Consider the following 16387-nt stretch of genomic DNA (forward strand, 5'->3'; position numbering starts at 1 on the left):
CATCCTTGCCTCACCACACGTCACTGGAACCCAGCATGTTTGATGGGGAAATTAGGATCATTTGTGACAAAAGATCCAAAAATAATGAGTATTGTTAAATAAGTAGTAGAAAAAAGTTCAACCAAACTCACTAATTTTCTTCTGATACCTTGTTTTAGCATGCGCCCACTAATATGATGCACCTTATGTAATGGTTAATGGGCTCCTATTATGAAAATCACTTTTTCAGGTCTCTACATATACATAGTGGTCCTCCCTAACCCGACAGACTCCTGGAATCTGGTAAACAAACTTCCTGCATCAATAGATGTTTGTAGTTTTAGGAAGTCATGGCTCTGAACGGGGGCGGCACGGTGGCGCAGTGGTTAGCGCTGCTGCCTCACAACACGGCGGACCCGGGTTCGAGTCCAGCTCTGTGCGGAGTTCGCATGCTCTCCCCGTGTCTGCGTGGGTTCTCTCCGGGTTCTCCGGCTTCCTCCCACCTCCAAAAAAGCATGCGCTTCAGGTTGATTGGCCGGTCCCAAATTGACAATAGGAGTGAGTGTGTGAGTGAATGATTTGTTTGTTTCTATGTGGCTCCGCGGTGCACTGGCGTCGTGCCCGGAGTGTCCCCCGCCTCACGCCCTGAGACTGCCAGGATAGGCACTGGCTACCCCGCGACCTGCGTTAGCGGATTAAGCGGATTTGGAAAATGACTGAATGAATGGCTCTGAACGAATCAAAACAAACACATTTTGCTAGAATACCATTTGTGATGTCACCGACGGCGCTCTGTGATTGACAATATTGATTGGTTGACACACCCAAGGGCGTGGCAATCCTCGAAGGGGGAGTTCGTTTAGGCTACGGTAGCGGTGTGTGGTAATGTCCTAGCTCAAAGCTACACACTGACAAGCTGGTGGACACAGTTAGCATTTGGCTAACTAGTTAGAGGTCCACTTCAGTCGTGTGTGTGAGTTTGTGTGGGTGAGCGTGTGTGGTTCGCGTTCAGGCTACGGCAGCGGTGTGTGGTAACGACTTGGAAGAGGATACTCAGCGCTCAGCGCTGAAAACTCAACCATTATATCATGAAAAACAAGAGTGGAAAACATGAGAATTAGACCGAAATACGTAGCAGTGAAGTTACCGAAGGTTAAAAAAGTTACAGACAATGGCGATCTATCGATCCATAATGCAGGTGCGTAACAGTGGCCAAGTAGACAAATGTACGTGAGTCCGTGGGGGAGGGCAGTGTTGATTGGTCAGTTCAGAGGGGGAGGAGATAGGGAAGGCTCAGGGGGGGAGGGGGGGAGAGACGGAGCTGAGAGCTACGCCCCATTAAAACAGACCTTCACAAAACGGAAGAGGATTTATCAATATTCAATGAAAGATATTGAGGACCACGGATCAGTTTGAGGCAGGACATTTCAAATCCAGTGTAGTTGGACATCTGGCAGCTGGAGGACGTCAATTAAAAAAACCTTTATATGGGACCTTTAAGTAGATCCTGGAGTTGAGACTGTGCCTTATGGTGCAGAAAATGGCAATTGCGACCCAGATGGGACTCGAACCCACAATCCCCAGCTCCGGAGGCTGATGCCTTATCCATTAGGCCACTGGGTCAATGCTGCTCTCTTCTTAAATGTATTCTTCTCTCTCCATGTTCAAAGTGTTCACAGTGACGTCGTACTGTGGTATGGTAGAAGCCACCTGAGGTTACAACTATTTTGTGACCCCTGCTATGGACTAATACATCCACTCAACACTCTCATTGGCTGATGGGTGAGCTGGACAGACAGGCTGTCAATCAAACAGATTTTTAGGGTTCTTTTAGTAAAACATAGATGAAGTTTGGAATCAAAGCCTGTAGCTTCTTAATAATTAGCTTAGTCCAGCATACTGTAAAGTTTTTCTGTCCTTTATCCCCAATAGGGATTTCTATAATCTAACATTGCCTAAAGACACTCGTACTTGATGATTCACCCTGGAAAGGCTGAATCATGGAAAACACTTGTTCCAGTTTTGAAACAATGTCAGGAGGGTTCTCTGTGGGTCTGACGCTGTCAGCCCAACTCAAGCTCCATTCTGCGACGGGTCTGTGAATCCATGACTATGACTCCATGACTATGAATCCATGACTGTGAATACGGCTTTGTTTTTCTCTTCCATATATGCAGCAGTTATTTAAACTCCTCTGTTATATTTTCTCTTCACATACCACGACAAACTGTTTTGATGTTCTCCTTCTATAATTTCGGGTCATTCAGGCCATCAGTGACTACAGGCCCACCAACACCTCCCCCCTTCCTCTGATACATCTTTCCTCAACGGGCTTAAAAACTTCTATGCTGGATTTGGGAACGACAACCAAGTACCTGAAGTAAAGGCAGAAATGGCTACCGACCACCAAACCCTAACACTTTCCCCCGCTCATGTCAAAGCAGTGCTGAGGAAGTTGAGGAAGATCAACATGCATAAAGATGCAGGCCCTGATAGCATCCCTGGACGTGTACTCAGAGCATATACTGGGGAGCTGGGGGGGTCCTGACAGACGTGTTCAACCTGTCCTTGGCCCAATGCTGTTGTTCCAACCCGTTTCAAATCCACCTCCATCGTTCCAGTACCTACACACTCCACTCCCACGTGCCTAAATGACCACCGTCCAGTGGCGCTCGCCCTCATCATTACAAAATGCTTAGAGCAGATGGTTCTGGCTCACCTCAAATCCAGTCTGCCCCCCACCCTGGAACCCCACCAATTTGCCTACCGCAAGAACAGGAGGACAGAAGACGCAGCCTCCATAGCGCTGCACTCTGTCCTCTCACGCCTGCACAATAATGACACGAGCACCAGGATGCTGTTCGTTCACTCCAGTCCAGCATTCAACACTCATCCCACTAAGTCAATAACCAAACTCACAGATCTGGGAGTCAGAGCTCCAATCTGCAACTGGTTACTGGACTTTCTGACCAACAGGCCACAACACGTTTGGTTAGATCACCACTGCTCACCAACTCTCACCATAAACACTGACGTACCACAAGGCTGTGTGTTGAGTCCGTCTCTCTACGCCCTCTTCACCCATGACTGCAGACCTGAACATGACTCCAACGCCACTATCATGTTTGCGGATGACACCATGATGATTGGCCTCATCAAGAACATCGATGAGTCGGCTTACAGAGAGGAGGTGGATCCTCTGACCACGTGGTGCAGCAACAACAACCTGCTGCTCAACGCATCCAAAACAAAAGAACTCATCATGGGCTTCAGAAGGAATGTTGTCACTCATCCACCAATCCACACCAACGGTGTGACAGTGGAGGCGTGTGACCAGCTTCAAGTTCCTGGGGATCCACATTTCACAGGACCTCACCTGGACGACCACCTGCTCCACCCTGGTCAAGAAAGCTCATCAGTGCCTCTTCTTCTTCAGGACTCTGAAGAAAAACCATCTCTCTTCTGACATCCTGGTGAACTTCTACCACTGCACCATCGAGAGCATCCTAACAAACTGTGACAGTCTGGTACGGGGACTGTTCTGTCTGGGACCGGAAGGCGAGCCTCACTTCCTGCCATTGACGGCATCTACAGAAGACTTTGTCTCAGGAAAGCATCAAACATCATGAAAGACTCCTGTCCTCCAGGAGGCGCTACAGGTTCAGGAACAGCTTCTTCCCTGCAGCTGTCTCCATGCTTAACTATACCAATTATACCATAATCGTTGTGAATATATAACCACAACTGTTTCTGTTATACCGTATCCATTCATGCTGTACATCATGGTCATAGTGTCAGGGTTCTGTATTTGTGTCGTGTTAATCTGCGGTCCTGAGGTGTGGCAGGAGGAGGGACCGAGCTCGTGGGCAGAGCCTCGTCTCCACACCTGTGCCTCATCTCAACACCTGTGCCTCATTAGGCTGATCAGCCTGAGGCTTTTGAAGCCAGATTCTCCTTTTGTTCTCAACCAGATCGTTTCTTTCCTTCAGGTTTGCTGAACCTTTTGAGATCTCTTGTGTTTCCTGGATTTTGTTATTCTGATTAAACTATGAATGAAAACTTCTCTGGTGTTCTGCATGATGCATAGCCTGTTTACGGCCTGCAGGTACTCGCCACCACATATACTGTATACCTCCCATACTCTACACTATGTATAATTACCATGTGCAGTGATCCCTCATTACTCACGGTTAATGCGTTCCAGAAACCACCCGCAAAATAAAATTCCGCGATACAGCGATGAACTGTTTATTTTATTATTTAGAGTAATTTAAACATTAACGAACCCTCCCCAAACTGATACTAAACCACCTTCTATCTGTGTTGCCTTTCCCCACACTCTTATGTCTTACGGAAGTGGGTGCGTTCCGAGACTCATGTAATGCAACACACTTCCGGATGCCGTCATTCAATAGGAAGCACATACGGTATCACGTGACTACTTCAAAATCTGCGATGTGGTGAAGCTGCGCGTGTTGATCGCAGGATCGCGAGGGTTTACTCTACTGTTTTTACTTATTTAATCACTGCTTAAGCACCTTTGCTTAGCTGCAGTCTGCATTTTGTTGTGTTGTCACCGACATGTGCGATGACAAAGTTGAATACTTTCTGCTTCCTCTTCACTATAACAATGCTTCACGTCGTTATGGTCTCACAATTCTTGTTAACTATCATGGTCCAAAGAAGAATCTTAAGTTTGCAGCTCAATCACTGCTGTCACGTTACTTCTGAGGACTGAACAGTGATAAAACTATTGACTCCAGCTAATCTCTTCCCTACTGAACCTCCCCCTCAGCCTCCATAAAAATGAATAGGAAGCTGGGGAGGGCATTAATTATTCAGAGCCAATTACTCAGCAGATTTTTGTTCTATAGGACACAGCGGCAAATGTCTGCAGTGTGCTTCAGGGGTATTTTTGGGACTTTATCATGCTGGATATGTGAGCGTCATCAAAGTGCCACTAAAACAGTAGCAGGCCTCTCCATGTTCAGTCGGGGTCTAGCTAAACAACTTTTAACATGCTTATAAATTATTATACCATGCTGTGTCAGATGATGTATCTTTGTTTTGCAAAAGAAAACACTTTGAAATCACTGAAAGTAAAACATTTAGCATTGTGCCTGTGGGGGCATCTGTCTAGAGATGCACCAAAGCCTCTCACAGTCCCATTCACAGCTTTGATATTTGATGCCTCAAGGACTTCGATCATTTTGATCACAGATGGCGTCTGTTCAATGGAAAGTATACATTTTCATACTGACATTTTTATTATTTTGACGTATCTGAAAATGTCCCAGATGTCCCTCCAAGCATCCGTTTGCATAAAAACAGGCCAAAATTAAAGCACTAACTAATGTTATGACTGCTTCCATGGGGTGTCAAACTATGAATTGTTGTTACCCAATGTAAACTCATAGGTACGCTGCTATTTGTGCACAAAATCAACTGTAGTGTTTCATTTATTGAAGATAGATCAGCTTGTCTTGTACTGTTTGGAACGTTAAATGAATTATTACAAGTCTTCTGATTCATGTTGTTCTTGGGGTGATCCTAGTTTAATTTCAGACATCTGTTAAATAATGAGGTATTTATTTTAAAGTGTGACACAGCAGCAGATAAAGGAGTTGTGGTCCAATGGCTACCTTCTCTGTGTTGAGGGGTTACTGGGGGCTTTGGGGAGCACTAACTTACCACTGTTCAGTGTCTGCCGGGTGAACCAGTCATAATTTAACAGCAGAATCATGTTAAGGTGTCTTTGAGAGAGGTCAAGAGGTCTTTCTATGCATCCTGTTCAGTGAGGAACTGGCACATTTACTTTGACTGACCATTCTGTTAAATTCTATAGTTTTCTCAGGTGTGACCTCTTCTTTGTGCCTCTATGATGTCTGATTCAATACATAAGTTCTTAATGCTCTTGAAACACATGATTTGATAGAACTTGGCACTCAGCTAGTCACTGATTGCTTCAGTCACAAAGCTGTGTGGTTTCTGCAGGCTTCATAATGAAAGGAGGCTGATGCTGTCCATCTGCCTGCTTCAACATGAATGTCACCTGACCTGACTGCTGCCAACGCTTCATCAAGCTCCAAGAAGAAGATTTCACCTGTAAAACAAAGAAAAAAAGTGTCTATGCTGTTATCGTAGCATATAACTACGATAGCAACAGAAGGAGCGTTGAGTGTTAGCATCAGCTGTTTTCCGTCTGCAGCTGGAGTAACAGATTGACTGATACCTCTCTGGGTCGTCACTATTCTCTACCTGAAGGTGAAAACATCCAAATCTCCCCGTGGTGACCGTGTCCTCAGGGGAAAAAGGCTGTTGAGATAACACAATCTGTTGTTGGTTGATGATGATGTCTGCCGTACCTCAATGAACACAGAAATACATCATCATACATCCTGATTTTTGCATCATGATATCAATAGAAAATAATCATAGCTACTTCAATCGGACATTTGTATTTTCTCATTGTGGCCTTGATCTGCATTTAGATTAGATGTTGATACCGACACTGACTGAAACGTGATGGGATGAAGCACAACAAGACGATTAGACCAGATGGAAGTTAGAACCTTTACTCATCATTATTCTTTAAGTAGCCCCACATTTTGTCCATTTATGACGGACGTATCGCTCAGTGGCCATTTGGCCGGCTAAAGAGTGATTTCTCTCAATGAATCTACGGTATTGATAAGGTGGCAGCTTGAGACCATAAATCTCACTGATTGCATTTACATACAACTCGTATCCTGATAATAAGAGATGTTTTTGCTTCTGGGGGGCATGGAGGTAGTCTGGAAGAAAAGACTCAGCCGAACACAACACTGATGCAAAGAGGCAGCAGAGAGAATAGAGTCTTTCCTCTGAGTAGCACCTTCATGAAGAGGCATGACATTTCATCTGGACATACGTCCAGCAGCCACACAATCAACACCTGCTCACAGATTCACACTTCACACTCTTTTCAAGCTTTTGAGTCTCATAATGATGCAGAACGTACCGACTTCAGCTTTTTCCTGTGTGCAGCCGGCATGAGGGCTTTGCCTTAAACACGTCATCACATTACTTTTAGTCACTTTAGCCATTGCTCACAGAATTAGCATGAAAACGTCAGGTAACACAGCAGATAATCAGAATTTTGTTTTGTAAACACAGAAATCTGGGCTGGTATGAAAGGGATTAAACCAGAACTCAGACAACATTCGCCTCCAACTTCATAGTTTGGTGCAATCGGTAAAACTTATTATTAGTGTGGTCGGTAAATCCACAGCATGAGTTCACGATGGAATTAATTTCCCTGGTTTCTCATGTATAACAGTGGTAGCACAGTTCAAGCCCTCCGGGCTCTCTCTCTCTGCCTGAGGACGGTGAGGAGCTCAGACGACTGGAAGGAGCTTCAAGTGGCACCTCTGCTCTCCGGCGCTGAAAGGAGGTGTTTAGGGAGGAGTGGAGCTATTCTGGGTACAGTTCTTCTTATCTTGCTGTTCTGGGAACACTTTAATGTCCTGAGAAACAGCTGGAGCACCTGAGGGTCGACGCGTGTGTGAATGGATGTACGTTTGATGGACAGAGCATGGATGTGTGTGCGATGAGGAGGAACCTCGTCTTTATGAGCTCAGCAGATTTGAATGTTAGTTAACGTGAGTTTGTTTCTGGTTATTTTGAACGTTGTTCAGAGTTTTAATAGAAATTTCATTTGGATACAAAATGTTTTCTTCAGGATTCTTTACCATTGTGGGACAATTACTAGGTTATAAGTACTATATGAACACTTTCTACAATGATTGGACAAAACTAACACAATGACATCATCATCATCAGATCTAGCACACATCAGAGTCTGTTCTGGATCCAACTTATTTTTAACTTCATGTTTAATTTTACATGTAGAGAAAATTCAATACCGGTAAACCTGTCATTTTGAGTTACGTCATTCTGTATTATACGTTTTTATTTTCAAAAGAAAAATACACAGAAAAATATAAATCACGTTTACATCATGTAACGTCGGTCCGCCACAAATACTGGACTCCTAAAATCACTAGTAAACCATTAAAATCTCATATTATCATGTTACTGTACAATAAATCAGAACATATATCCTATTATAAGCCCGTAGCAACCCCTGTGCCCCACAGTGAAGAAGTAAATGAGAATAAATGAGTAAAGATTTATTTGTTTGTCAGCTTAAATAGAATCTTATTAACCAAATATTATTGAAAATGTATTCATAAATAAAGTTAAGTAAAGAATGGGAATGTTTCCTTCAGTTTATTCTGGAGACGAGTTCATTCAAATTACCTCATTTTTTTACATCGTGACTCCTGGAATCAGTTAACAATGTGAGCTGAGGTTTACCTGAACTTTGGAGTCAACTTCGTCTTCTAAAGTTCAAGATTTAGACCCTGAAGTGAAAAATAAGAAAAGTGTATTTTTTCTAGGACGATTACCAAACTAATTATAACATCAATGCGATCCAGATTCTAGGAGCAGGATTTCCCAGTCGCATTGAAAAGTCTCACGCCCAACCAATCACGGTTGAGCGTGATCACGTGATTCCTGCCAGCAGGAATCACGTGATCAATATGGCGTAAGGCATCGGCCAGCGAGGCTTTTTCTTGCAGTTACGCCTTTCGTCCACACGACAACGCAGATACCAGGGACCAAAACTCTGGGCAAAGTGAAGCTTTTTGAAAACGCCGGGTCTACGTTGTCGTGTGGACGCTGTAACCGAAACATTTTCTCCCTGTGATGAAACCCGCTGTGACGTCAGTGTGTGTGACCCCTGTCTACATGTGTGTGACCCCTGTCTACATGTGTGTGACCCCTGTCTACATGATTGGGAGGCCATTCCTCCCAATCACGCCCCTCCAAGTGTCTCCATCATTGCCGCCGTGTGCATTGAAGTCCCCCAGGAGAACAATAGAGTCCCATGCAGGGATCCCTTCAAGGACCCCATTTAGGGACCCCAAGACGGCCGAATACTCTGAACTATGCACAAATAACAGTCAGAGTCCCCCCCCCCCCACAGCCTTAAGGCGTAGGGAAGCGACCCTCTCATCCCCCGGGGTAAACTCCAATACAGCGGCGCTCAGCCGGGGGCTTGTGAGTATCCCCACACCCGCCCTGTGCCTCACGCCTGAGGCAACTCCAGAGTAAAACAAGGTCCAACCCCTATCCAGGACTTTGGATCCAGAACCGAGGCTATGCGTGGAGGTAAGCCCCACCAGATCCAACTGATAACGCTCCACCTCCAACACAAGCTCCGGCTCCTTCCCCGCCAGTGAGGTGACATTCCACGTCCCCAAAGCCAACTTCTGCCGCCCGGGTCTGGTCCGTCGTGACCCCCTGTCGTCACTGCCACCCATATGACAGCGCAACCGACCCCATCGGTCTGCCCTGCGGGTGGTGGGTCCACAGGGGTGGGAAGAGTCCACGTTGCCTTTTCGGGCCGAGCCCGGCCGGGCCCCGTGGCAGACCCGGCCACCAGGCGCTCGCTGACGGGCCCTCCGTCCAGGCCTGGCTCCAGACGTGGGCCCCGGGCTTCCTCCGGGCAGGGTCACATTTTTCCCTTTCCGATTTGTCATGGGATCTTCTGAACCATTCTTTGTCTGGCCCTTCACCTGAGACCTGTTTGCCTTGGGTGACCCTACCAGGTACACGACTCCCGACAACATAGCTCCCAGGATCCTTAGGGCACACAAACCTCTCCACCACGATAAGGTGATGGTTCCTTGGAGAGGAACCAAGGACATTGTGTTGCAGCTAAAGCTCGGCTAGCATCAGGTGGCTATTGTTTAGCTGGGGCTCTCCACATTAGCAGCGTAGCGTTTGCTCCATAGAACAAGGTAGATCTTTATTCTTTTCATATGTTTGGTATGAAGTCGGATATTATTGTTTTATCGTGGAATTTCCGCGGGTTCTCGCTAGTGATTGTATAATTGTGTAATGACAATGAAGTTTCTTCTTCTTATCTGTCAGGTTATGAAACCCACAAAACTCCATCAACCAAGGAGTTTTAACCAAGTTAAAATGGTATTCATTACTGCATTGTGGGAAATATAGGTTTTGGTCAATGCACACTTTTGACCTATTTATCTTTAGACACTCTGACCTTTTATACTCTCACTACATAAAATGATATAGAGGGACACACGGTTTTTACAGGGACATTAGGGAGAACCTGAGTTACTTTGGTGGGGGGTTACTTTCCAGGCGATGGTTGGTCCCAAGTCAAGTTTTGGAAAATGTAACCGTGTTAAGATTCTTCTGTCTCCTGTTATTTTTTTAACTCACCAACATACATTCTAGTCTGAAAAGTGAAATTCCTTGCATTCTTCTTCTTTCTTCTCCTTCTAGCTTCTCCCTTCAGGGGTCGCCACAGCCAATCAGTGTCCTCCATCTAACCCGGTCCTTTGAATCCTCTTCTCTCACACCAACTCCCTTCATGTCCTCTTTCACTACATCCATAAACCTCCTCTTTGGTCTTCCTCTAGGCCTCCTGCCTGGCAGTTCAGAACTCAGCATCCTTCTACCAATATATTCACTATCTCTCCTCTGGACATGTCCAAACCATCTCAGTCTGGCCTCTCTGACTTTATCTCCAGAACCTCTAACATGTGCTGTCCCTCTGATGGACTCATTCCTGATCCTATCCATCCTGGTCACTCCCAGAGAGAACCTCAGCATCTTCATCTCTGCTACCTCCAGCTCTGTCTCCTGTCTTTTCTTCAGGGACACTGTCTCTAGACCAAACAACATCGCTGGTCTCACCACAGTTTTGTACACCTTTCCTTTCATTTTAGCTGAAACTCTTCTATCACACATCACACCTGACACTTTCCTCCACCCGTTCCATCCTGCCTGGACACGCTTCTTCACCTCTTTTCCATACTCATATTCTAGTCTGAAAAGTAAAGTTCCTTGCATTCTAAATATATTATTTTATCATGATTGATCAGTCTACATCAGTCTTATTTAGAGTAGAGGAAGACAACAGATGAACATTGATCGGTCACCATGACTGGCAGCATCTATTGCTTCAAAACTACTTCGGGATCAACCTCAACAATGGAGAGTCGTTTTCCCATCACATGTTGTGTGTCCTGTGTGGTGACAGGGACCAGTCTTCACCATGGTAAAGGAAGGGAAACCCTCCTAGTTTTACCACCATGTCCTCACGCACCTCCTCTGATGATGATGAGCCCTTCAGACAGGTCCTGTCCAATTTTTTAGGGAGGGCTAACTTGTAATTTTAAATTAATCAGAACTGTCAGATCAGTTGAACCAAAGTCTCCGTAGCTCATTTCCTACTGAGGACATGAGCTTCTCATTCCCTCATACCACTGGAGCCGTCATGTTTTATTAATGAATTTGAGCCAAAGAGTCATCAAATCAGGTTTTCCAGACAATAGAAGAAGCGACTGGAGTCACCTGGAATAAATTAGGAATGCTTCAGTGAAGCTAAATTCTATGAAAATTAAGAAAGGAGGGCTCATCATTGCAGATATAGTCACTTCTTTTTCAATTAACTTTTCAGTAGTCATCACCATTTAATGAAAATCCAACTTCTCAGATGATTTGTTAAAGAAAAAGAAACGTTGTATAATTACTTTGTCATTTAAGTTGATCAGAGGCTAACAGACTACAATGTTCGCCTGTCTTGCTGTCATCTGTCATTACAGTCTGTTCTTGATTAAACCCCTGTTTCATCAGGCCCTCATGGTGATCCACCTCAACGTCTGGTCTGATGAGCTCCCAGGGAATCCCTTCAGCTGTCCAGACAAAATCTCAGTTGTCATCATACCGTCAGCATTCCTAGTGTTCCTGGGCCAATGACATGTGGCTTCACGCCACTTTGAAAATTCAAAAGCCATCACAAACCCAAGTAATTCGAAACAGGGTCCAACGACAGGCTCCACACAACTACTGTAAATACCAGAGATATCCGCTATAACACTGGGAGCAACCAATCGTTTGTGGTGATGAAGTAATATGACGTCAGTCTGCAGTAACCCTCAGTTTTAAAGGACATAACATCAAGATTTATATCTATATCTACATTTCTATCTATATCTAACATCAAAAATTTACATGTAACTCATTCTGAAATCAACTCAGTCATTTATATTTTAGGTGGTTAGTATTAGTCTAATAAAGTAAGTTTATCCTTCGGTCAGGTTTCTTTCGTGCTCTCTTTTTGCAATTGGTGTATAAATAAATCAGTAGTTTGCACTGAAATGTTCATTTCTATAATTGTAGGCTTAGTATTTGCATAACTGATATTAAATGTTCTTAATTATATCATTTGCTCTCAAACATTCACACATTCCCCAGAACAGCACATCAGTGAGGGAACAACTAAATACAGATAACTATGAATTCACAAAAGAGAAAACAAGTACACCATCGATATCATATGAATACAGACACACAGACAAACATGTGAGTGCACATCTAAAAAGGTGGAGATCCAGAGCAGAAATCGAGGCAGTCATGGGGGGCAACAACAAAAGGCTAAGCTAACGGTTGGAGCCACTAGCCAGATGTGATTCAAGCCATCCATCATAGGGAATGTGAACTTGCCGCCCTACAAGCTGGACTGAACAGCACTAGAGGGAGACCAGCTTCTTCTCATGAGTTTTCATTGTCCTGGCTCTCAACATTCCACTGAGGATGGACCCTGAGATAGAACAAGACCATCTGTGCCACCTCCTCTGCTATGGAAACCCGGCACCCGGAGGGTCTGATCATCATTTCAGGTGACTTCAACCACCAACGATGATCCAGTGTGCAGACTGCTCAACATGGAAGAACACAAAAATCAATCTGTTTTACACTAATGCCAAGGAGGCCTACAAAGCCAGGTAAATCAGACCACAAGGAGGACATCGAGGGGACAACTCAATGCTTAACGGATTACATGACCTTGTGTGTGGACACGGCGGTTCCTGTCAGAACAGACGAGTGCTACTCTAACAATACATTTTGGGTAATCAAGGAGGTCAAGATTGCCCTGAGCTGGTGTTCAGCAGCGGGAACGAGGAGGAGATGAGGCTCAACAAGAAGACTCTGCCTGGGGGAGGTCAAGTTATCAAGGTGGACTCCCACCTCATGAGTTGGATCACCCACTACCTGAATGATACGCCCAGTATGATCGAATGGGGGACTGCTTGTTATCAGTGGTGACCAGCAGCAATGGGCTCCACAAGAGGCGTTGCTCTCTCCCCTTCTCCTCAGCCTCTACACGACTGACTTCAAGTACAACTCGGATATGTGCCACATGTTCCCTGATGAAACTGTGATTGTGGCATGTATCAGGGAGGGTGTACAGGAGAGCGGTGATGGACTTTGTGGAGTGACATCAACAGAATGAGCTGCAGCTGAACGGCCCCAATAGATGGTCCTGAACTTCCATCGGGCACCCCTCTCTCCACAACCAATTGGCACTGAGGGCGAGGAAGTGAAGGTGGCAAGTGACTAGAAGTATTTGGGATGTCAGCTGGACAGCAGACTGTACTGGTCAGTCAACTACAACTGTGTGTACGAGAAGGAGCAGAGTTGGCGTGTTGCTGTCAGGAAGAAAGGACTCATCCTCAGAACTGGTTCTGTGGTTGGTCAGAACTTGGACAGGAAACAGTTCTGGACAGGAGGACCATGTCCAAGTTCAGAGTAATACTGGAGAATACCAGACACCCCCTGCACACCACGTTCTCCCAGCAGAGGAAAGCCTTCAGCGGTAGACTGCTGTCACCGGTCCCCTCCAAAGAGAGACTGAGGTCCTCTCTTGTGCCATCAGGGGGTACAATGAGACCCTCAGGTGGAGGGGAGCCTCCAGGTTACCTGGCCACCCTCTCTCTGTCTCTCTTTCTCTGACCCTGTCCTTATCTTCATTTTATATCTCTTCCACCCAACTGGTTAAGGTGGATGACCGCCCAAAAGACTCTGGGTCCTGTCTGGAGTTTCTTCCTCAACGAGGGAGTTTTTCTCCACCGCTGTCCCTTATGTTTGCTGTGGATTGTTCAGTTGGGTTTCTGTCTGTTAAAGTGCTTTGAAATGTCTGTTGCTATGATGAGAACTTGATTGAATATTTAATGCAAAAGTATGACATTTGGTGGTTATGGTGATTGTGGTGTTTGTATTTCATGTGCTTCAACTGGAGTTAATTGTAGCTGATGAAGTTGTGAAGACAAACACACGTCAACACAATCTGACTATTATGTTTTAAACCATTGAAATGTTTTACTTAAATCTGACATTCAGCTTTAACTGGTGATTTAGTTTAGAAGTGCTCCTCCTCATACAACTGCATTTTTATATTTTCAAACAGGACTGTAATGTATATTTCATAGAATTTGAATTATACTGTATTTGGTAGTACTGTGTGATTTATATGTTGGTATTATTTTTAATACATACCTCAGGCCCATGTTGACAGCCTGTGATAGAGGCTCATGGAATAAAAGGCAGATATTAAGTCTGTCAGTTGCCAGCGAGTTCTGCGACTGTTCACATAAACCACATGCAGCCTGAGATGAACAGTCATGTGTAAATGTACAATGTGTGGATGGCGTGGGTGGAAATATGACATCTGAATTTCTGCAGGGATCAAACATCATTCCCTCGTCTCTTCATCACTGCAGAAGCAGTGGAGTGGTCTCCTCTGACACATAACGCGAGTTAACCTCTCTAGCTGGACTGGAACACCAACATTGCAGCTGTCGTATGGAACTCATGCCCGTCCTTAACGAAACTGAAGACAGCAGTCCTGGATGCAGATGTGCTGGAGTTGCCATGTGGTATTATGGCTGCGCTGTAACAGAAGTCCATCAGATGCATTTTAATCACCTATCAAAGACATCTACACCCCAGATGCAGCGCCCCCTGCCCTCTGGAGGCTGCGCTACATGCAGGCTAAAACATCCAGATTGAGAGATAACTTCTACCCCAATACAGCCAGACATCTGAACTGCTCAGATTGCACACTTTAAAACGGATACGGATGATTCCACACCATAATGTTGCTACTGTTGGAACAAGACTGCTGAATTTGCAGTTTTTATTTTTACCGCAGCGGTACACATGCAATGTAAATATTAGTATATCTTTGTCCATCCTTCAACTTTCATTTTTTGGTCATCCATATTATTCTGTTCCGTTTTATTCTACTCTATTCCACTTTTTTACGGTCTATTCATATTCATTCATCATTTTCAATACTTGCTTCTTCCGCTGTCGCTGGTCGGGGTCTGTTCATATTCTGTTTCTTATTAATTCATTGCTGCTTAATGCACACAACATTTCTTTCACAAAATGCAAATGGTTTAAATGACAATGAAGTGATCTGGCTTCAACGGGGGTAAGGTCAGACGAGTGTCTGGACAGACGAGGGGCTTTAAGACAAGACCTGTACACATCACCAAACGATCTGAGTCCTGTCCCATAAAGCTGGATTAACCTAGCCGGGCTTCCTCTTCCTTATCTGGCTTCACTTACCCAGACATCTGCCCTCCAGATTTTCGGTACCATAAAGCCGGCTATCAACTCACTAATTCAATCCAGACTTGTCCACTCTAGATCTGTGCGCGCTCACATAAAAAGGGTGGAGTTTGCTGCATGCGACCAATCACAAACATGCAACAGACCGGCCTGAGCCGCATATTTCACAACGGAGGAGCAAACAATAATAATCTATAAATACGATCAATACAAATCAATAATCCAGGTAAACAGCAACACAGTTGCAGCTGCCAAACGGAGCAAGGATCTCTGGGAAAACATGGCCGACTGCGTCAATGAGGAAGTTAGTGCCATTATAATATTACTGCCCCACTATGACTGCACTTGTGTATCTGACTACAGTAACATGTGTGTGTTCATACATGTGTGTGTGAACCACATGTTTGGTTATGACATGTGATCGTAGCCCCGTGACTTTATGAACAGCTCTACGTACTGTGTTCTTCACAGGTTTTCAGCATCGCCAACACAATACATTAAAGTACCGATCAATCAATCAATCAATCAATCAATCAATCAATCAATCAATCAATCCATGATTTACTGAAACAAATCATTGATCAATGACATTCTATCTGTCTTGCTTGTAACCCGTCCAACGAGGGATTTCAGGACATCATAATAATGACCAACATCACTCAGAAATATATGAACTGTCTCAAAGACCCTCAGGTCAATGCACACTGTGTGGGGCTGTCAGCGCGGGGTTGGGGTGCGTTCCATTCCTGATGTGAGGCTCCAGCAGCTGACAGATGTAATGTAACCCCTCCCCCCAACACCTCTACCTTTCTACAGTCATTGTTCAGCCAATCCCACCGGATTACAGCCATCCCTAAATATTCTCTCTGCCTGAGCGCTCTGCACACAAGCTGTGACCCGAGATCCACCG

At 44.9% G+C, this 16387-nt stretch overlaps 1 non-coding gene across 1 annotated transcript; it reads right to left on the reverse strand.

Moving 5' to 3' along the window:
* Positions 1-1529: 1529 nt before the first annotated feature.
* Positions 1530-1602, reverse strand: trnar-ccg (transfer RNA arginine (anticodon CCG)). Its single transcript has one exon. It is a non-coding gene; the product is annotated as a tRNA-Arg (tRNA).
* Positions 1603-16387: the final 14785 nt, after the last annotated feature.

The sequence above is a fragment of the Antennarius striatus genome, chromosome 14, assembly GCF_040054535.1.
Source record: "Antennarius striatus isolate MH-2024 chromosome 14, ASM4005453v1, whole genome shotgun sequence".
Classification (NCBI taxonomy): Eukaryota; Metazoa; Chordata; class Actinopteri; order Lophiiformes; family Antennariidae; genus Antennarius; species Antennarius striatus.